General features: G+C 54.8%; 1 protein-coding gene across 17 annotated transcripts in view; it reads left to right on the top strand.

The window, feature by feature from the left end:
* Positions 1-21,317, top strand: part of TCF3 (transcription factor 3) — an 86,083-nt gene that overhangs the window by 21,966 nt on the left and 42,800 nt on the right. The gene's annotated exons all lie outside the window — the stretch shown is intronic.

The following is a 21,317-nucleotide window of genomic DNA, read 5'->3' as shown; positions in this document are numbered from 1 at the left end:
AGCCGTGCGGTGGCTGGGTCCATGGCAGCGCATCCCCATCGTCTCTTAGGGCTGCCTGGACTGTCCCTTGGCTGGAGTCTGGACTTTTCTCCTTGTCCGAGGTGCATTTAAACGGAGTTAAGCTCTGTAACAAGCTGAGCATTATGTTGCTGAGCTGGGTGTGCTCACACAGCTCTTGGTGACCTTTTGCTTCACCTACCTGGCAAGAAAAACCCTTAAAAATCACTTCGTATCCTGATTATTTCACATCCTCTGCCTCTGTGAATCTGTCGTTGGAGGATGGCTCGGGTGCTGGGCTGGCCATGGTGCTCACAGGGGGAGCTGGTTGCCACAGGTTTCTGACTTTTGTTCTCCTTTCTCTTGGCCTCTTGGAGATCAGTTCAATCTTGAAGACAGTTTTTGTTGGGGTTTTTTGTTGTGTTAATGCAGCTGAACTAATATGATTACATTTCCAGATTTGGGTAATGGAATAACAAGTCAGGAAGCTCTTCCCCCCCCTCCCCCCAGCTTTTTTTTTTTTTTTTTTAAAAAAAAGGAGAATTTATGTCACTTCCAAATTGTCCAAATCTCCAGTTGGGAAGATCTTTCCCTTTCTCAGTTACTCTTGGCACGAGGGCTTTTGCTGCCATGGCCGTGTGTGTGGCACCCCCATCCTGGAGTAAGGGTTGTTGCACTTCATGCACCATGCCATGGTCGGCCATGGACCCGGAGCAGCCACAGGGTTGTTCTGGCTGCCCAAAAAGGTGGGTCTTCGCTTCCCTACGAGAGCTGCCAGGCCGAAGGGGCCGTGTACGTCCCCCAGTGCTGCGTTTGGGGCAGGACTCGCGCACACCTTGGGCAGTTTCGCCAGCATCTCGAGGCGCGTTGGCTTTGCTCACCTCCGTGCTCGCTCTCAGATTTCAGAGGAGCGATCTGGAAAACAGCTCAACCAAGTCGTCTCGCAATGGCAACTTCCTTTCTAAAAAGAGAAGGATGTTGCGGAGTTAGTGGCTTCCCATTATTTTCCCCAGTTTGAGTGCTTTTCTTGCCGTCGGTCCCCCAGTGTCAGGCTGTGCACTCTGCTTTGGTTTGGAGACAGCCGCCGGGACACAGGGTGTCTCAGAGCCCCACAGGCTTTGCCTTCCCGAAGCACCGAGCTGCTCCATCCCTCCCGGGGCGGGGGTACCAGCTGGTGGAGCCCCGGTACCTGCCGGTGGAGCCCCGGCACCGGGACGGCGCTGTGGAGCGGGAGCGGGGCCGTGGTGTTTGCCCTTCTTTGGGTATGCTGTAAGAAGGTAGTGAGTCACTTTCCATCGGGCCGATAGTTACCCTGCTCCTGTCTTGTATTTGTGTTGTGTAGCCAGCAGGATTATTTATAACTTAGCCAGCATCCCGAGTCTATTGTTTCAGCAAAGAGCAGGAATGACTAGATGACTTCCTGAGATTTTTTTTTTACCACCCCCTCATTTTTAATTTTTTTTAAAATCTGCTTTTCCTTCCAAGTATTATATTCGCCAGTTGGATGCTTTCCCCCCACATCTTCCCCTCCTAATTGTGCATTTGTGCTGCTGACAATCCCACTACCGGTGTTGCTTTAACTCTTAAAAACTCTCCTGGGAAAAGCTGGGGTCTGTGGCCCGGGAGGGCTGGGGCACCTCCAGATGGCACGAGCAGCTCTCACCGGCCGCGCAGGTGCTGAGGACCAAGGCACGAGGCTCCAGCAGTGCCGTTAACGGGAGGGTGAGCATCTGTGCACTTGCAGGAGTTGCGCTGGACACTTTGGGATGCCGTGGGTGCCTCGGGATGCTGTGGGAGCCTAGGGACGACATGGAACCCAGGTGCGGGGTCGATCCGGTCCAGGCCACCAGCACAGGATTGCACCTTTGCCCTCCCATGCAGCCTTTTTGTCTCTGCCCCTGTGATGGTGTTAATTGGGGCGATCCAAAGGTATCACCTGAGCTGCGCAGGCCAAAAGCCATTTCCACGCTGGGGGAAGCGACGCATCCAGCCCTGGGGAGGTGGCAGTGGTGGGCACGGAAGAAGCGGGTCCTGAGCTCCTGTCCTTGTGTGTGCTTGCCTCATGGCAGTGGTTCCATCTGAGCAGGGTTCGCCCTAAATCCTGGAGCTCTCCTGGTTCTTGTCCTCCTCCTCTTTGTCCATCTGCCTGCATCTAAGTCACTGTTGGTATTGCAAGGCCCAGCAGCGACCACAGTTTTAATTAAGCTCTTCCCTGGAAATCGGTGGGAAATAAAGGTGTGCAGAATGGAGAGAAGGGGCAGGGCGGGTGGTTTGCTGAACTCAGCCGACCTGAACTTTTGGGAGGGACCTGCGGGTTGAGCTTCCTTGGGGAGCAACACCCAGGGCCCCGACGGCTGCTGGCCACGGCTCCTCCTTGCCCAAACAGCCCCGGTCCACTTTGGGTCTTCTTGCTTGAAGTTGAGGCGTAAGAGCCCAGCTTTGGGTTTGGTTGAGTCGAATTCTCCTTCTGGCCAAGTGGGATGCTCTGAGGTGGAGCCTCAGCAGAGCCCATCCTGGCTGCGTTTCCTTCGTTAGCTGCTTCTCGGCCGTGATGTAACGAGCAGCCGCTGAGGTTAGAGCGGCTGCAGCCACGACCTGCAAAAGCGACCCGGGGGCGAAACAGCTGAAGAGGAAGGAGCCTTTGCTGCCTTGTGGTCAGCAGAGATCCTGCAGAAGTCCTCTCAGTTTCTGTTAGTTCAGAACTCAAAACTTCAGTGCTCGTTTATTTTTAAGCTGCTGTTTCGAGCCGAGGTGCCTGCGAGCCCTTGCTTGTCCTCTCCCCGTTGGTAAAAGCTGCCTCGTAGCCCCTCTGGCTCTGGACCCTTCCCCAGCGGGGCTGCGGGGAAGGGGTGGAAGGGGCTGGGGGTTGCTTGGTCTGTCTCCGGTTCTCCCCCTTCTCTGGGCTAACGGCACAGAGGTCTTGCTCTCCCTGCGCTGAGTTTCCAGGAATTGCCCGGCTCCGCAGGGAAGCACGAATGATTCAAATGGAGCTGTGCCGTGCTGGAAACGCCACTCAGGTGTGAGCAGCTCGGAGTGGAAAATGAGTCCTCGGTTCTGTCCTGTGGGGTTTTTACATGCTCTTAGTAGCTGCGTTTGCTTTTCCAGGTTTCTTGTGGTGCAGAGCACTAGGTATGGGTCAGAAACCACCGGAGTGTCGCATGAGATCCTGGGCTTGGGTCGTCCATGAAGGGCCTGGGAATTGAGGCATCTCAGGGAAATGACGTCCAGAGCCATGAGCTCACAGCAGACTTTTGGGGTCATGTCTAGATTGCTTGTTGCAGTCAAAATTGGAGGTCCCTTGGGCCAGGCACTGAAACCGCTTCATGTAAGAGCTGGTCCCAAAGCCTTTACAGCCAAGTGGAGCCGTTTCGGGTTGCGCAGGAGCTCGTGCATCCAAGAGGATGCTTGTGCCGGCTGCTGGGCTGCCTCCCGCTGGTGCCTGGTCTCGTTCCTCTGAGGTTTCCAAGCTGCTGTTCCCTGGCTAAGGCACCCTTGTGCTGGCTCCTTCCCAGCCCAGACACTCACTTATTTGGGTTTTCTCCCCTAGCTGGAGTCTACAGGCAGTGATCTCCCAAGTCAAGTGCTGGGATGATTCCCCACCGCCACATTTCCCTGGAGCAGTGGGAAAAGCTGAGCCTGGATGGCACCGAATTCCCGCTCCCCGCCACTCCTCAGGTTCCTTTCGGCTGAAGTGCGTGGAAAATAAAGCCGAGGAAAAAGACAGGGAGCTGTGACTTATGCTCCCCACTGTGAAACCACTGGAGCCCAGGACCTCTGAGAGCAGGACACGTGCCACATGGCGAGGAGGGCTGAGCATCAGCATCTCCTACAACACGCTGCCTCTTCCAGCCCTTCTGGGTCAGCTCCAAAATCGAGAACAGCACTTCTCCCCCAGCTTGCTTTGTATTTTTAAAAGCACTGTGGTTTTTTGTTCTGTTTTCTTTAAATAATTTTCTAAACAGTTGAAACTGTAGGACTGGTGCTTTTTTACCCAAAGAAGAAAACTGAGAGATCAGTGAGACGTTGTGGTTTGGATTGCCAGTTGTAAAGATTTTTGTGCGCTCCAGCGTGCAAAGCTTTCGACCTGGTGAGCACGAGTGCTCGTTCCAGGAGGTGGCTCGACAACACGTGGGTTAATAACTGGAGATGTGTCTGTCCACGCAGGTATTTAAGGGATAATCTGTGTCGCTTTATGTTGTGCCAAGAGTGACTGTCTCAGCACTGGTCTCTGCTGCTGCATTTCCAGCTCTGCCCTAATTTTTGGGCAAGTCTCTCCATATGTACAATAGCTAGAAACAGTTTTGTTCCCTAGAGAGGCTTTGAGGTTTAACATTTATAAAATGCTTTGAGATCTGCAGATAAAGGAAAGCAAGACAATAAACAGTGACCAGGGCTGTGCCAAAGAAATACCCTGTATCACCACAACAGAGCCGCGCAGGACTGGGTGGAGATGGCTTTTGTTAGAGGGCAAACAACTGCTCCAGGAGCCGCTGCTGCAGGCTTGGTGGGGAGCCCCGCTAGCAGGAGGGGTGCAGCTAAGGCCCTAAAAGGGCTTGTGTTAAGGAGGTAAAATCTGCGGATAAGAGCACAATTGAGGCACACAGGTGAGGTTTTTTGAGTTTGCCCCCCATGCTTCCTATGGCTCGGGGTGCTCTCAGGCTGGGAGCGAGCCAGGTCTGGAAGAGATGCTGCCGGATTGCTCTTTGCTCTCCGGGCAGCGCATCATAAAATCCCTCGGTAAACTTAATCCACTCCATAAACCTCGTTAACTTTCTTTTAACTGCCTCTGCTTGTCCTTAGAGTGAACTCCTTTATAGTCCCCCAAACAAAGGCAGGCAGGAGTGGGCAGGGACGGAGGAACCGGGATTTGCGCTCCTCCCCGGTGCTCCCGGGCGGGTGGGAGGAGCGGGCTGGGGCTCGGACCGCTCGGCACGGGGGTGCTGAGCTCCTCGGCTGCCGGCTGCTCGGTGGACATGGCATCCCAGAACAAGCTGTCTTGGGGTAGGTCTTTCTGCCAGACATCTGGCGACGCTGGGATTTTTTGGCAGAGGGTGGGAGGATGGAGCGCGAAGGGAATAATTCTTAGTGGATCAGTTGGGAATTCTGCTCTTGAGGGATTTGGAGGTAGGTGGGCTGGAGTGTCAGGCTGGAGGTCTTCAGAGATCCTTCTCTCCTCCTCTCCACGCTCTGAGTACCTGCCTTCCAGTACCGTTCCGCTTTTGGGCAGGAGCGGAGAGCATTAACGTCGCTTGAGGACGCAGGCTCCTGTTTTGGGAGCAAGAGGCATGGATCTGCAAGAATAGCTCATCTTTTTCTGCCGCTTCCCGGCCTTCCCCCGGAACCTACATCTAAGTCCCTTAAAACCTATTAAAGCACACTGCGGCGAGTGGCACGGCAAGAGGAGCAGGGTGGGTAGCTGGATGCTGGCTCCGGCACACAATGGTGTTAATTGCTACCCGAGGGTTTCTGGAGTGAGGGGGTGACCCGAGGTCCCCGTGCTGGGAGCCGGGGGCTGGCACAGTCAACTGCCGTAGCCGGGTGTGTGACACAACCTGGTTGCGAGGTTTCCTGCCCCTATAAGGGGCTTGTGGGATGGTTCTAATTTCAGCTGGTTTTAGAAACGAGTTGAACTGATGCCCAGCTCTCTGGAGAGGGTCTTGCTTTAATTCAAGTGGCTCATGCATATCTGGTTTTAACTTGAGAGAAACCAGTTTATCTGAATCGCTACAAACGGTGCCTGCTTTGAAATGAGGTGTGAAACCTACACCGCTTAGTTTTAATTAAATGCGGGTTGGTGTTTAAGCGAGTCAGTATGCTGCGTGCTTCGTAGTGGACAGGCTTCCCCCGGGGATGCCGGGGAGCAGCTGGGGCTTTGGGATGCTGCTGAGATAAGGGGGAATGGGCAGGATGGACGAAACTCTGGAAGCCCAGAATTAACTTCCCAGCAGAGAGTTAAACCCCCGCCCGAGGTCACCGGAGGTAGACGTGTGCTCCTCGTCCTCATCAGAGCAGCATGGGCAGGAGCTGCACAGCCAAACCCTTGAGCGCGATGGATCCTGGGCACCGGAGAGGTTTACAGCCGGCTTGTTTTCCCCTCGATTGCCTTTGGGGTCCGGGGGAGCAGCTGAGACAGGTCACACGGAGGCAGTTGTCCCCTCCAGCCTCTGAGCTGCTCCTTCTGCCGCGGTGGCAGAAGCAAACGGGGCTCTCGCCTCACCCGAAGAGCACAAGGTGTGGAGCTGTGGTTTTGCAAACAGCTGAGCTGGCGGTCCCTTGGTGCTGGCCGAGGTCTTCCTCTTCCCGTCCGTCCTGGCCTGCCCCGGCTTGGGGGCTTCTGGGGCACGTTGTGCTCCAAATGGGGAACTGATTTTCATTGGGTTTCCTGCTCTCTTACACGTTCAGCAGCCCCTGGAAAGTCCGGTGTGCCCCGGACCTTGCTAAAGATAAATGCAGGGCGAGAAGGGCCCTTTCCTTCCAGAGCAGCGAGTGCTGCAGTGCCTTGAACCCCCTCATGAACCCGGCGTGGCGAGGAGCTGGAGGAGCGTGGTCCATGGCCGGGGTGTCCCCAGGAGTGGAGGTGGGAGCTGCCAGCAGAGCTGGTGCACTGACGGCAATCCGGTCCTTCGGCGATGATTTTGGTCCTTCACCTTTGCAGGGTTTTCCTTGCAGTACTGAGGCTAGAGGTGGATTTTAGGGGTTTTCTTTCCTCGTTTTTATACATATATATTCTTTCCAAAATTTGAAAATGCTGCTGCTTTTCTGCGGGGCAGCAGCTTCTCCTGGTGAGCACACGCAGTGTTCCTCCCAGGGCTGCCGGGAGCCACCTGGTTTGGCTCTCACCATCCCAACAATCTGGGAAGCTCCAGGTTTTTAACCCCCTTCAGACAACCAGAGCTTCAGTACTTACGGGTCGGGCTCCGGCACAGCTCTTTTTGTTCATGGGGGGAAAAAGTTCCTTTGAGCTTCTGGTAGTTAAGAGAAAGCAAACTTTAAGCAAAATATCAGAGAAACTTCTTAATGGTGAGTTTTACTAGACAGTTCTGTTGGCGTTCCTGATAAGTGTTACTGCTTGTCTAGACAAAAGCACTGGGAAACAAAACATCATGTAGAGGAGAGACAGACAAGATAATCTAATTGGTCTCTTTTTGTCTCCAGCTTGTTCCTCTGAATAGCGCAGAGCACTGATGTGAGGAGCATTGAAAGGGCTTGGCCGCCGAGTGTGAAGCCAGGCTGGATGCTCGCGCTGGCTGCAGAGCAGGGGGAGAAATCCCACTCCCCCCCTTCCCGGCAGCGCTGCGTCACCCGTCCGCAACCCCAGCCACGGGCCGGTGCATGCCCAGGGTAACGTGAAAGATGTAAATTAGGTGAAATGTTGCTCCTTAGTGTTGTCATAGTCAGAAGAATAAAACCCGCTTTCGTGACATCTTCATGGGGCTTCGTAGGAAGTGTGCGGTGGTTTTTTTTAGAGTTATTTTGCTGTTCAGCGTGCGAGATCAGACGAAGGAGGACCAGCTCCTGCCAGCCATCGTTAAGTGATGCTTAAGTTGCACCCAGGAAATGGTTTGAAATGTGCACACAGGAAAAAGCTGTTGGTAAGTCCCAGAAAACAGAGGAGCCGTGCTACACGTTGAGTGCCATCTACTGGCATTTCATCTGTGGTATGGATGTGTTTGCCCGGGAAGAGGGAGAGCTGTCGCGAAGGTCAGCAGCGGGGGACCTGCCGTGAGGTTTACGGAGGGAGGGCTCGGTGTGCCCAGCCTGTTGGCGAGGGGACAGTAAGGATGGGCAATGTCCTTGTTGGCCATGCAAGTTGTAGTCCCACCCAGTGCAGGAGGAGCCCAGAAGTAGGTATCTGCTGAGGTTGACACATCCCAGCCTGAGCTGGATGCTTCATACCGTACCTCCATGGCTGATTTAACACAGGATACATCCATGCTTTTGTTGGTAGAAGCTGTGCCACTCGCTGTTCCTGTCCCTTCCATTCCTGTCCCCCGCGTTCCTGTTCGTTCCCTTGAGCTAGCCCCAGATGCTTGTCTGCCTACTGATCCAGGCCAGGTGACAGGTCTCGATTTTTAAGAAACCAACCCACCGCCACCACCTTGGTCCCTTAATCTCTTCGCCTGCGTTTGGGCTAATAAAATCATAGAATCGTCTGGGTTTGAAGGGACTTTTCAAACCATCAAGTCCAACCATCAACCCAACACCGCCAAACCCACCACTGACCCGTGTCCCTCAGCCCCACGTCTGCCCGGCTTTTCAATCCCTCCAGGGATGGCGACTCCACCACTGCCCTGGGCAGCCTCTTCCAATGCTTGATAACCCTTTCCGTGTAAAAATTTTTCCTAATATCCATCCTAAACCTCCCCTGGCGCGACTTGAGGCCGTTTCCTCTTGTCCTGGGAAGGGTGCTGCCTGGAGATGGGTGTTGTGATCCGGTTTTACTGACAAGGGGAACCAGGGCACAAGGGGCTGGAGCAACTTTTTGGTGTCCCCTGGCTGACATGTGATTAGAAACAGGGTGTTGGAGGCTGAGGGACAGCCTAAACCCCTGATGCAGTGCATGAGTGGTTTCTCCTGAGGTCAAGAGGCTGGTTGAGACCTTGCCTGATGGGCTCTATGCCATCTACACCATAAGCCTCTGTAGACCTTAAAACAAAAGCTGGTGATTTTGTATCTTTTTTTCAGGCAACCTCTACCTGTGAGTTGTCCTTTTGGCTTTAGGGGAGCGAGGGGAATTTGGGGTATGGAGTATGGTTAGGCAAAGATGTGGATTCCTCGCAGGGGAAGGGATGAGTGAACATCTTGAGGTGTTTATATTTAAAGAGGAAAAAAAAAGAGTCGTGGTTCTTGGAAATGGTGTTTCTTAGTAGCGAGTAGATCGAATACAGCCCTTTTTAATGCAATTTAAATAATCGATGGTATATTCAATTATGGAAATATTTGGCAGAGCTCTAAATAGGTCACATCTGTCCTTAAACTGTTCTTAAGGTAAATGTCTCGCTGTGCTGCGTCGTGTTGACCAAATTCTGTAAGAACTGGTCCCTGGGAGGGAGAGCTTGGCTGTGCATGCAGTTATCCCCAACACTCCGTACCGTGTGGACTGCTGGCACCGGGGTTTGCTTTAGGGATGCCTTAGTAAGCCCAACCTGTGTATGTGGGGCATTTTCAGCTACTGAAGTTTGCAATCCCGCAATTCCAGCACTGTAACTGCGCCTGGCCGGGGGATTCGGCATCAGAGAGGTCTTGGTGGCTTCTGTGTTGGCCACCAGCTTGCTCTCATGGGCCAGGATGGCAGCCGTGAGCCCGCTGCGTGCTCGGCGACGCTTGTCGCGGGAGAGGAGAAAGCAAAAAGACGAACCTTTGTTGTAGCGACCACAGTCTTGAAGTTATTTGCAAACAAAAGCTGGAGCGGAGGGCTTGCCCCAGCCCCGCCGAGGGAGGCAGGTGGTGTTGAGAACACTTTGTTTGGGAAAGTTTTTCTCATTGTGTCGAACAATTCTTCTTAGATGATCCTTCCTGTGGGCTGAATCATCGTCTCGGGGAACACGTTAGTTATCCTAGCCAGCCCCGCGGCCGCATCCTGTGCGGTCCGGGGCATCCTGCGCTGCCGGCGGGGCACCCAGCGCCCCGCGGGATTGCAACCCATGCCTTTTGGTGCAGAATAAACGCTCCTGGATGTGCTTTTTTTCTTCAACCTTCCTTTGCCCTTTGGGATCTGTTTTTCCCCCATGCTCCAGGGAAGTTTGCAGCGTGAGTGCTGGCTCGTTAGCAATAAAGCATACAAGTCATTAACCACCATCCCTCTCCCCGGTAAGAGAAGCCTTACAAATAAACTACCAAGGCCACTGTGATTGTGTGTGTGCGTGCTTGGCCGTTTACCCACGTAATTTCCACATTATTTGGAAACGGTCTTTAATTTGTCTAATTTTTAACTGCCTCTGGGCTGCCTACCTGCTGGCGCCGGAGCGCGGTGGTGGCAGGGACGCACGACTGGCACTGCTCGCTGCACGCAGCTGGGGAAGCCGCCAAGGAAAGGCTTTTTGTTTGATCTGAAACATCTCCCTTGCAAACTTTTGGGTTTGGGTTTTTTTTTGTCAGGTATAAAGGGGTGTCGGTGGGTGAGAAGCTCCACATGCCCCGGCACCGTGCGCTGGCAGCCCAGAAACCCCCCGCAGCCTGGGCTGCATCCCCAGCAGCGTGGGCAGCAGGGCGAGGGGGGGATTCTGCCCCTCTGCTCCGCTCGGGGGAGACCCCCCTGCAGTGCTGCCTCCAGCGCTGGGGCACCGACAGCAGAAGGACACGGAGCTGTTGGAGCGGGGCCAGAGGAGGCCCCGGAGATGCTGGGAGGGCTGGAGCCCCTCTGCTGGGAGGACAGGCTGAGAGAGCTGGGGGGGTTCAGCCTGGAGAAGAGAAGGCTCCGCGGAGACCTTCCAGCCCCTTCCAGTCCCTAAAGGGGCTCCAGGAAAGCTGGGGAGGGACTCTGGAGCAGGGAGGGGAGCCATAGGACAAGGGGGACTGGTTTTACACTGAAAGAGGGGAGATTTGGATGAGATGTGAGGCAGAAATTGTTTGGTGTGAGGGGGGTGAGCCCCTGGCCCAGGTTGCCCAGAGAAGCTGTGGCTGCCCCATCCCTGGAGGGGTTCAAGACCAGGTTGGCCGGGGCTTGGAGCAACCTGGGCTGGTGGGAGGTGTCCCTGCCCAGGGCAGGGGGTGGCACTGGGTGGGCTTTAAGGTCCCTTCCCACACAAACCATTCTGTGACTCCATGATAAGTAGACAGGCTTTTGTCCCCTATTTTGTTGCTCGGTGAGTAATGAAAAACAAAGTGGGGAAAGATTTCTAGTCCCCAGCAAAAGGACAGTGTTCTGGTTGCATCTCTGATACCGTAATTTTATTTTACATTGCAAATCAAACAATACTTGGAAAGATGCAAATCAGAGCGGAAACAGAGGTATATGCTTCTAAGTAAAGTAGTGGGGGTGTATGTGCCTATTCCGTGCATCTGCGTGGATGTGCAAAATACACAATTGCCTGTGAAATACGAAAGGTCAATACGTAGCGTCTCGGGGGACCCACAGCCGTCGTATTTCATTCCTCGCTGGCATCGGGCTGCTGTGCGCGCTCAGCAAAATGAATTCTTTCTTTGGACAACAATACGTGCGTTAGTGTCGAGTGTCTGCATCTTTCATGAGTGTGCAACTTCGTGGTAAAATAAATGAGCTGGAAAAAACAGGATGTGGATTTACTCTCGCTCTTCTCCCCAAAGCTTTCTGTTTAATGGAATATAACCTCTTGCTTTGTGAATAAGCCTGTATCTACTGAATTTAAATTGTTTTGTGGTAGCAAACATGTTGATGTTGTTGAATGCATGTGATGCAGAACATGAGTAAAAGTTCTCTACAGGGCTGTCTTCAAGTTTGAGTTTGCTTGCAGGATTGCGGTTCCCTGGGGCCCTTGGAGGTCCTATAGGTGGACGTATGGGCTTCAGGCAGGGGCTTCTGAGGGGCACGAGTCTGGGATTCGGGCCAAGGATGTAACTCCTCATAGCTCCCGGGGTTTTCATATTTAGTTAAGTTTCATGCCTGGAAATAGTGAGGAGCAGCATTCGGTGAGCTTGGGTTGAAGGACAGCTGGGGAGGTGGCGGGGTGGCACTGCAGGTGTCCAACGCCGCGTTTCCCTACGCTGAGATTTACTGTCTCCTCTTGTGGTGGGTGAGTGTGTTCTCCAGCCTCCTGTCGAAAACCAGTTTGGGGAGGGCCCCTTGCCAAGGGGCTTCATAGCACCCTCCTGGTAAGGGGGTCCTGCAGGGTGGAATCTGAGCCGCCTCCTCCTCGGTTGGTTTTATCATGAGCTGCTCCCAGCAGCTATAGGTGGCTCATCCCCAGCCATGGGCTTATCCCCAGTCGTGGGCTTATCCCTCGGATGTGGGGCAGCCCCTCATGCTTCTCTCACCCTCTCTCTGCAGTCCCTGCAGCCCTGCTTTGCCATGTCCCAGAGCAGTGGGACCACAGGGCTGGCTGACCGGTGGCAATGGGGTTCCCACTGCCACCTCACATTTGGGCTCTGTTTCCATCCACGAGGAGGCCAGCGGAGCTGCTCCCTGTGGATATTTAAAAGACGGGCAGACGTGGTGCTGAGGACATGGCTTAGTGGCGGTTTTGGCAGTGTTGGGTTGAGGATTGGACTCAATGATGTTAAGAATCCCTTCCAATCATAACGATTCTCTGACTCCTCCGAAACACGCGTTGATCCAAGGTGCTAGCAAAGAAAAAGCGAATTCTCTGACACCTGTTACCGGTCTGACTCAAACCGATGTTATTCTTGGCCCGTTTCCCTGCACTTTTGTTCCTTAGGCCCTCCTTGACATCCCACTTCTCGCAGAGCGCCGTTGGGCTGTTGAGCTTGGATGGAGGCTGGGGACAAGGGACATGGGGAGGTTTGTCCCACAGAGGCTGGGGACAAGGGACGTGGTGGGTTCGTCCCTTTTGAAAGCACCGACTGGTCGAGCCCCGTGTTGTCCTCCATCCCCTTTTCATGCTGCTTCTTTGTGCTCTTGTTTGGTCATCACTGTGCCTTTGTTTTTACAGCTGGGGGAAATGTTTTGAGCTTTAAAGTTTATTTTCTTCCCTCTGGTTGTCGTCACAGGTTTGTTTTCTTTCTCCCTGTGGCATCTCGCTGGCTTTCCTAGGGGCTGGGAGGTAGGACCGTCTCTGCTCTCCATCCTGTCCCGCTGGAGGGAGTGGGCTTCTTCCCTGCACTCGGGGGGCCCGGTGGCTTCGCTGCCTTCAGAGAATCACAGAATCCCAGCCTGGCTGGGGTTGGAAGGGACCTCTGGAGATCATCGCCTCCAACCCTCTGCCAGAGCAGGGTCACCCAGAGCAGGTGGCACAGGAACGCGTCCAGGCGGGTTTTGAGTGTCTCCAGAGACGGAGACTCCACCACCTCTCTGGGCAGCCTGTGCCAGGGCTCTGCCACCCTCAAAGGAAGGAAGTTTTTCTTCATGTTGAGATGGAATTTCCCGTGTTCCAGTTTGTGCCCGTTGCCCCTCGTCCTGTCCCCGGGCACCACTGAGAAGAGTCTGGCCCCGTCGTCTTGTCCCCCACCCTTTAGCTCTTGCTGAGCAGTGATGAGATCCCCCTCAGTCTGCTCTTCTCCAGCTGAACAGCCCCAGGGCTCTCAGCCTTTCCTCAGCACAGAGATGCTCCAGGCCCCTCATCATCTGCTGTCCCCTCTCCAGCAGTTCCCTGTCCTTCTGGAACCGGGGAGCCCAGAACTGGACCCAGCACTCCAGCTGTGGCCTCCCCAGGGCAGAGCAGAGGGGGAGGACGACCTCCCTCCACCTGCTGCCCACGCTCTTTTTAACGCACAATCACTGGGTCTCACTGGCTTTTTGTTAGTTTAATAAATGCCGTCCAGTTTGGCCTGTCCTCCGGGGAGAGGGCAGCCCAGCAATTCGGTGCTGCCGTGGACCACGGGACTGTGGGTCCAGTCCTTGGCAGCGCTGCAGACACCGGTGGTGGCTGTACCATGGTGCAGCGTTGTCCCACCGCCGGCACTATGTGCGGTTGTTTTGCAAGGCCTTGATGAGGTTTGAGCTGGTCCGGGTGATTTATTTCCTTAATTCTGACTTTAAGCTGGCAAACTCTCGTTTTGATTACCAAAAATCCACCCCCAAAATGCAGTGGCGACCTTCCTGTAGGGTCTGCAAATAACACTTGTTGGGTTTTCTTTTTCAAACCTTCCTCTCCCCTGTACTGGGCAGTTTTATACACTTATTTTTCTCTTCTGGGGTGTCACGCGAGCACCCCCGAAACCGTCCTGGGGATGCCTTGGAGCCTGCCCCGTCCTTGGAGAGAGGTTGCTGTGCCATTCCAGCTGAGCCATGTCCTGTCCCACGGCAGGAGCTGGGAATGCAGCTTCATTTTGGAACGCCACGTGCATCATCTCCCAAACCATCTTCCAAAAGACCAGGAGAAGCTAAAGTACTTCTTTGTTTCTTTTTCCCCTCTTTCTGGCTTGCTTTTTTTTTTGGTATTGGCTATAAATTTAATTTCTCCCTGTACTCATCCCTCGTCCAAAGCCAATGGGGGACGGATCATCTTTCCCCGCTCCCGTCTTTCCCCAGCCCCAAACATTTCCTAAACCCCAGTTCTGAGTGTGGACCGTGCAGAAACTGCTGAACCAGAACACGGCACGGGAGACGCCAGAACAGATGCTGAGCGGAGGAATTAATGATCACCAAAGTGGTGGCATCAGCTTTTTTTTTTTTTTTTTTAAAGTCAAAAATTATCCCTGAGTGCGCGTTTGGGGAGGGGGGAGGCAGCAGTGGGCGCTTCCCTGGGGACGGGCGCGGGGTGGATGCGCGTGTCTTGGCTTTGCATTCTCGGTCCATTCGTCATCACTAAGATAAAGGAGCAGAGGCTGCCCCGTAAATCTCGTAGGGCTCTGAGATGACCCATTTGTTCAATGTCTCGGCGCAGCTGTGTGTCTCCACCGCGGGTGCCTGGTCTGGAGGACAGCATCGCTGCCCTCCGCTTCTCCGGGTTATCGTGGTCTGGAGCATTCGCTTGTGCCACCAGCTCCTCCTGGCCGGGTTGAGAAGCCGGCAGCACGCAGGGGCAGGGGCCAGGACTGCGCTGGGTCCTGGAGAGCTCTGAGCTTCTCGGGCTGCGTGGCTCCATCCCCTTCTTGGGGCGTGACACGGTGGCTTTGGGTCCCTCCGGGCAGAGCTGGCATCTCGCTGTCGGGGGGCAGGTACGCAGTGGTGCTCGTCCTCAGGGATCACCCCTACGTCCCTCAAATTGTGGGTTTGGGGAGCACGTCCTGGCAAGCCGCTGTCTTCATTCCAGCCCTTCCATCCTGCGTCCGGCCACGCTGTGTCCCTTGCCCAGGACCAGCCGGGCTGTGGCTACCAGCAGTGCGGTCATGGCACAAAACCGCCCGCCCTCGAGCGAGATGCACTGAAATACTCTCTTTCTCCCCAGGCAGCAGCAAAGCTGAGCCTTGCTGTCTTGGCCAGCCAGCTTTGGTCCAACCTCAAGTTTAGAGGCAGCGGAGGGGATGGAACTCTACAACTCCCAGAAAGGAGGGGGTAGCGCGAGGGGTCGGTCTCTTCTCCAAAGGAACAGGCGATGGGACAAGAGAAAACAGCCTCACGTTGCCCCAGGGGAGGTTTAGGATGGATATTGAGAACAATTTCTACACCGAAAGGGTTGTCAAGCATTAGACGAGGCTGCCCAGGGCAGTGGTGGAGTCGCCATCCCTGGAGGGATTGAAAAGCCGGGCAGACGTGGTGCTGAGGGACATGGGTCAGTGGTGGGTTTGGCGGTGTTGGGTTAACGGTTGGACTCGATGATCTGAAAGGTCCAACCCAGACAATTCTATGGACTCCCGTCTGCCCCATCAGCAGAGCCACCAAGGTGTCATCGTCTGGGACCCTGTGCTGCCCCCCCAGGTGTTCAGCACCGATTGCTTTTGGGGGATTTTTTTTGCCTTTTTTTTTTTTTTTTTTAATTGTTTTGTCGTGCGCCGGGAAAAGGAAGTGAACAAATTGTATAGTCCCATCCACAATCGACGTCCTGTAAACAGCTACCGGCTGCCGTCCATTCACAGCTGTTTTTTCCTATTCGGGGCTGGTAAATAAACAGGCAGAGCTGGTGGCCGCTCCCAGCACCCGCGTGTCCCCATGCAGGGGCTCTGCCAGCACCCAGGGACCGTTCCCGGGGGATGCCTGGGTGCCCAGATGCGTTGGTGGGTTTTTCCTTGCCGGGCCAGGGTCCGGGGAGACAACTCTCGCCAAGAAAAACAACTTTGCTGGTTTGACTGGGACTACAGCTAATTACTAGTCGACTAATTTTATTGATTTCAAATCCCTTTTAGCAGAGATTTTGCTGTGAGGCTGATCGCCAGAGCGATTAGGACACAAAGCCGCTTAATTTGGAAGTGTTTATCAAGCAGCCTTCTGTCACCTCTATTTCAAATCAAATTACGGTGGCATCGGTGTCTCTCTCCGTGGCAGCTTGCACTGTCCCACCTCCAGCGGAGGTGGCTTCTCTCTTCCTGGGGGCTAGCAGGGGTTTGGTGTCTCCATAGCGTTAAGTGTGGTGGGATGCTGGCTGGGGGGGTTTTATTCCCAGCTGCCACCATGTCCCTGTCCTTCTCCAGCCCGTGGCCACCGCAGCGGTCACAGAGCTGAATTTTGAGTTCCAAAACCTCACCGCAGGCACCTTGTGGGCGATAGACCCTTGGAGATGAGAGATGCCATCTTCGTGGCAGCTGTGGCTGCTGCCAAACCTTGTCCAGCCACATGAGGGGCTTGGCCTAAATATTTTTAATAGACTTTAAAAAAAAAAAAAAAAAAAAAAAGCCTAGCCTAGTGGTTTTGATGGGAATCAGATTAGGGTGGGCGCGTTGATGCTGGCAGATTGTGGAGGCCGGGGCGGCCAGGGGGAGGGAAGCGTTCAGCCCGGCTCAGCCGCAGCTCCGGCAGCGCAGCGTCCCCAGCGAAGTCCCCCACTGTCACCCGTGGGGCTGCCGTAACGGTCCCCTCGCTGCACCCTCCTCCTGACACCGAAAACTAGGTGCCTTCGAGTCATTTGAGCCTGCTGGGCCGCAGCTTTGTGGCAGTGCACGTTCTCCTCCAGGTACCCCTCTCCTCCGGGTACCCAGAGCAAAAGCTCTGGATCTTGCTGCACAAACAGTATCTGAGAGGTCTGAGGAGCAAAATGTCCTGCTCTGCGTCCCCGCATGTCCTCCAGCTCCCGAGGGACGGCTGCCCACCCCTCGAGCTTTGCTCGCGAAGTAATCCTTAGGGATTGAGCTTGTTCTGAAAGCCCTTGGCCTGACTGCAGAGGCCGTGGGTCGAGGCGTCCTTGGCCGTCTCTGGGTGGGCAGAGCAGGGGCTGCCACCGAAGCCACGCTCCCCACAAGTCATATCCCAGTGCCACGCTGGGATCGGGGGGGTGCAGGCTCCAAAGGACCTCGGGGCTCTCAGCAGGCTCCGGGAGCAGCACCTGTGCCCGGGCAGCTTTTGGGGCTGGGGTTGTTGGAACCAGAGCAGCATCTCTTGGCGTGGGATTTTCACCTCCAGAGACCCCGTGGGTGTGGACTGGAAGCCCCAGGCTGAAAACTGGGCGTCTGCTGGGACGTGGGGACAGGGCAGAAAACCCTACACCCTCCTTAATGCCTTTTCTTCTTTAAGAGTTATGTTTCTAAAGTGGTTTCTTTCCTCCAGGGTGGGGGATGGCTCCCGGTGCCCCGTGTCACTCATCACTTGTGCGTAGCCTTTTACTATGGCTCATTATCGGGTAAAGGGCTTTTTTGCTGAGACTAAACATGGACAAATTATTTTTATCCATGCTGAGAGCTTAGGACGGTTCTTGTCTATCAGCTCTTCTTAGCTGCAGCACAAAAATCGTAAGGGAAAAAAAAAATTACTGTCTGACAGCTACATCTTATTCTATTAGTATGTTTTAATTAGAACATGAGCAAGAAATGTGTTATGAATATTCATGATCAGGGTTATTAAAATGCACAATTAATCTGTACGCTTTTTAATAACTGTATTAATGGAGAGAGCAGGTAGTTCCTATTTTTGTCTTTTCTGACTTGGAAAGTGTGCCTTAACTTGGGTAGTTGGAAAATGGGTTTATTTTAAAATAAAGCTGGCTCCCGACAGCTGCCTGCACGTGTGGGCGTCTCGAAACCTGCCCGCGCGCCCTGCGCTGGGAGAGCGTTGTCAGCGTGGCAAAGCCACTCAAACGCCGGGCTATGCCAGAATTACGCTCACTTGTGCAAACGGAATTCAGCTCCCTGCCGCCTGAGTTTTGACACGAGCTCGGTTGGTGGCTTGGATTTATGATTTTTTTTGTTTGTTTGTTTGTTTGTTTGTTTTTGCCTGGGACTGTGTGTGCTTTAACGCGGGAAATGTGTGCCCGGGAGTGAGGCAGAGCTGGGGGGTGAAGGAGATGCCTGCGGGGTCTCTGTCTCACCCCGGGGAGCCCGTCAGCACGGGAGCAACGCCCAGATGCAGGAGACGCATCACCAAGCACCTCAAGGTGCTCCTGGCCTCGTCTCCTGAGCCGCTGGGACAACAGGGTCCAGGTGGGACACTGGGTGCCGTTGGGCAAGCACTTGGGGAGAGTCCCCGGGATGCCGGCACAGGGCTGCCTGAGCGATGTCCTTCTCTCCCCAGGCTTCCCCGGCTTCTGCTCCTTCCTCATCCTCTTCCTCCCACTTGGTTCCCGGTGGTACCCACAGGAAAGCCGGGCTCGTGGGTACCACCAGTGGGTGTCACGGGCTGGGGAAAGCGTGACCACGGTGGTGACACCGTCTTCAGGGATTTTATGGTGTGAATGGAGCAAAAAGGTGCTGCTGGGGGCTCTTCCAGCAGCATCTGCCTTTGGCCAAACCTTGGGTTTTCGCAGGGTTGGCAGAGGGTGTTTGCTGCCAAATTTTAGATCCTTCCTCCGATACGAAGGGAGGGAAGAGCAGGTTGGGATTGAATGTAGGACGGATGCCAGAAGTCTAAAGCGGGCAGTCTGGTTTTTTCCTGGCTTCGTCCCAGAAATCCCCGAATCCTTAAAACACCTGCAGGCTGAAAATGGGAGGTTTTTGCTGGCACCTTTTACGCTGGTGGCTGCAACTTGGGGAAGGCACAAGACCCTTTCCACCAGCAGGCATTGGGATGGCAGGGCTGGCCTCGCAGCGGCACGCTGGCACGGCCACGCTGAGCCTTTGGGGCCACTTCCAGAGCCATGTGCCACTCGGGTGGGAGAGCCGTCACCTCGATTCACCTTGGCAGCCGTGCAACCGCGTGAAGACCAGCGTCTGGAGACAAAAAAAAGGGCTTTTGGGTTTCCCCGGGGAGCAGTTTGCTGTTGCAGGGTCTGGCCGCCTGCAGCCCAGTTGCGAGGTCGGCGTTTCCCTCACAGCTCCTGCTGGGTTGGTGCTGGGGGGCTGCTTGCCCCCCAGGAGCAGTTACGGGGAAAGAGGGGTGCCCAGGACCAGCCCGTCACGCTGGTCCTCGGCAGCCTGCTGCAGTGCCTGCATGCCATCGGAGCACCAGGTGAGGTTTTGGGGCACGCTGCTGGCACCACAGCGTGGAAGACACTCGTGCAGAAGGTTTCTCCATGTCTAGGGGACACGTGAGCCTCTTGGCCTCAGCTTTTGTCACCCATACCACTGTCATCTCCTCTTCCCTCCTTCCCTGGGGAGGCCTGGCAGTGTTTTTTTTTTTCAGGAATTTTAGCAAAAAATTCATCCTGGGCTTCCAGACACCCCAGTTCCCTCCAGAGCTCCCCCCAGCCTGCCTCACTGGGCATCCTCTCCTGGCCCATCCTGGCCTGGGGATGCTTGTCTGCTGTCGGGTGGGTTAAGGACAAGACCGGGTGGCTCTGCGGGAGGGCAGGGTGACCCAGGACCCACGTCCTGCACAGTGTAGGGGTGGGCATGGGGACGCCTGTGTCTCAGCTTCCCCTCTGGCTCCGGGGTTCCCGAAGCACCTCCTGGGGTCTCTGGACACATCCTGAGCCTGGTCAGTGCCATGGTCCTCGTCCTTCCAGCATAACAGGGCGAGCTTGCCAGGGATGTCTGAGGCTGTGGCTCCTGCTCGTGTCTTCGCCCTGACCGTTGGGGAGCTTTAAAAATACCCAGGAAAGCAAAATGAATAGAAGGAGCATTTCTGCCTCCTGATCTCCGTTGGTGTTTGCAGGGTATGCAGATGAATTGCTTTAGAAAAACACATTAGCAAAGCAAAAGTTTATTCTAGGAAGTAGGAGGTGGGAGAATTGGCAGTAATTCTCCCTAGTATCCAAGGTATTATTAGAGGCTTATCCCTGCTCTGCACAGTAATCACATTGGAAATTTTTGATTAGAAAACAAAATCTAAATGAGAATTATGAATATTCATTAGGTGTATAGATTAATATGCATAATTATGCAAATTAGACAGCAATTAAACACCAATTCTCTGGGGAAATGATTAACACAAAGGCACAGAAATAGAAGGATGTAATTTGAAAGAAGTTTCTGGTTAAATGAACAGTAAGGGGAGCGGAGGAGACAAATACACGGCGTGTTTGCCATAATAATCAGCTTTGCTAAAATGAAATTGGAGTGCGCCCTGCCCCCTGCCATGTCCTTGCTCCCTCCCACACCCCCATCCCTGCCACCGTCCTGCGCCGCCGCTGTCACCCCTCTGCTGTCACCCTTCCGCTGTCACCTCTCTGCTGTCACACCCTGTGCTGCGAGCGGGTCTCTGCACCTACAAGAAAACCTCCCGCAAGGCCCTGCCGGCACCTCAGCTGCTGGTGCTTGGCTAGCAGAACCGGTGCGCAGGGGGTCCCCAGAGAGCCCCCGGGTCCCCAGGCGCTGGGGGTGGCACAGGGTGATGCTGGGCGGTGCCAGGAGCCACCCCAAGAAGTTTCTCGTGCCACCCCATGGCACGTGTGGCCATATACCCGCTGCAGCAGGGGTGAGGTTTCTGTGGGACAAGGCAGAGAAGTGGCTCTGGGCGATGCCATCGCGCTGCGCAGCCTCCTGCAGACCCGGGATTTCTCCCCGTCCGCCCCGGCTGAGCTCCGGTATCTGCGTGGCATCTCCAAAGCCCGTCCGCGGGGCAGAGCAATGTCCCCACTCTGCCTGGCCCCTCTCAAATCCCTGGCTTTACCAGGGGAGACGCTGACTTGCTGCTCACCAAGCCCTGCTCACCCACCGGAGCGGAGACAGACCAGCACCATCAGAAATCCTGCTGCTGAGTCGAGTCAAGGCTCGGCTGCCAGGGAGGGTTTCTTCCACGCAGTTGCGGTGTCAGTTTGAACTGCGAGACCTTCCCTGATGCAACTCCCCGGGCTTTTTTTGTCCCAGTGGAGGTTCGCCATCTCCCATGGGTGCCTCCTGTGCTGGTAGCCCAAGAGGCGCAGCCTGGGTGGACCTGGCAGACGATGAAAGGAGACGATTTCCTCCCGCAGCCTGCGTGCAGGCGCGTTGCAAAACCCTCCTGTTTGGTCCCTTGCCATTTTGGGTGGGATCCCCTTTGCCAAGAATAATCTTGGGAGGGCTAAAAATGAGATGGACGGGAGCATGCTCTGATCGGCCCCTCTGATCTGTGGGGCCACGGGGGGCTTAAACAGCAAATGCCCTTGAAAAAGTGTGACGAAGCCACAGGTAACGTTCTGTCCCCAGCAATTCCCATCCGTGGCATTCAGCTCTGGGCACTCTTTTGATCTGCTCGGGTGTAATGAAGAGCAGAGTTTGGCCCATGATGTAGCAGCACCATGGGCAAAAAGTGGGTCCTGCTGGAGCGTTGGGATGGGTGCAGT

This window comes from Chroicocephalus ridibundus, chromosome 22 (genome assembly GCF_963924245.1).
Source record: "Chroicocephalus ridibundus chromosome 22, bChrRid1.1, whole genome shotgun sequence".
Lineage (NCBI taxonomy): Eukaryota > Metazoa > Chordata > Aves > Charadriiformes > Laridae > Chroicocephalus > Chroicocephalus ridibundus.
This window is presented reverse-complemented; position numbering and strand designations above follow the sequence as displayed.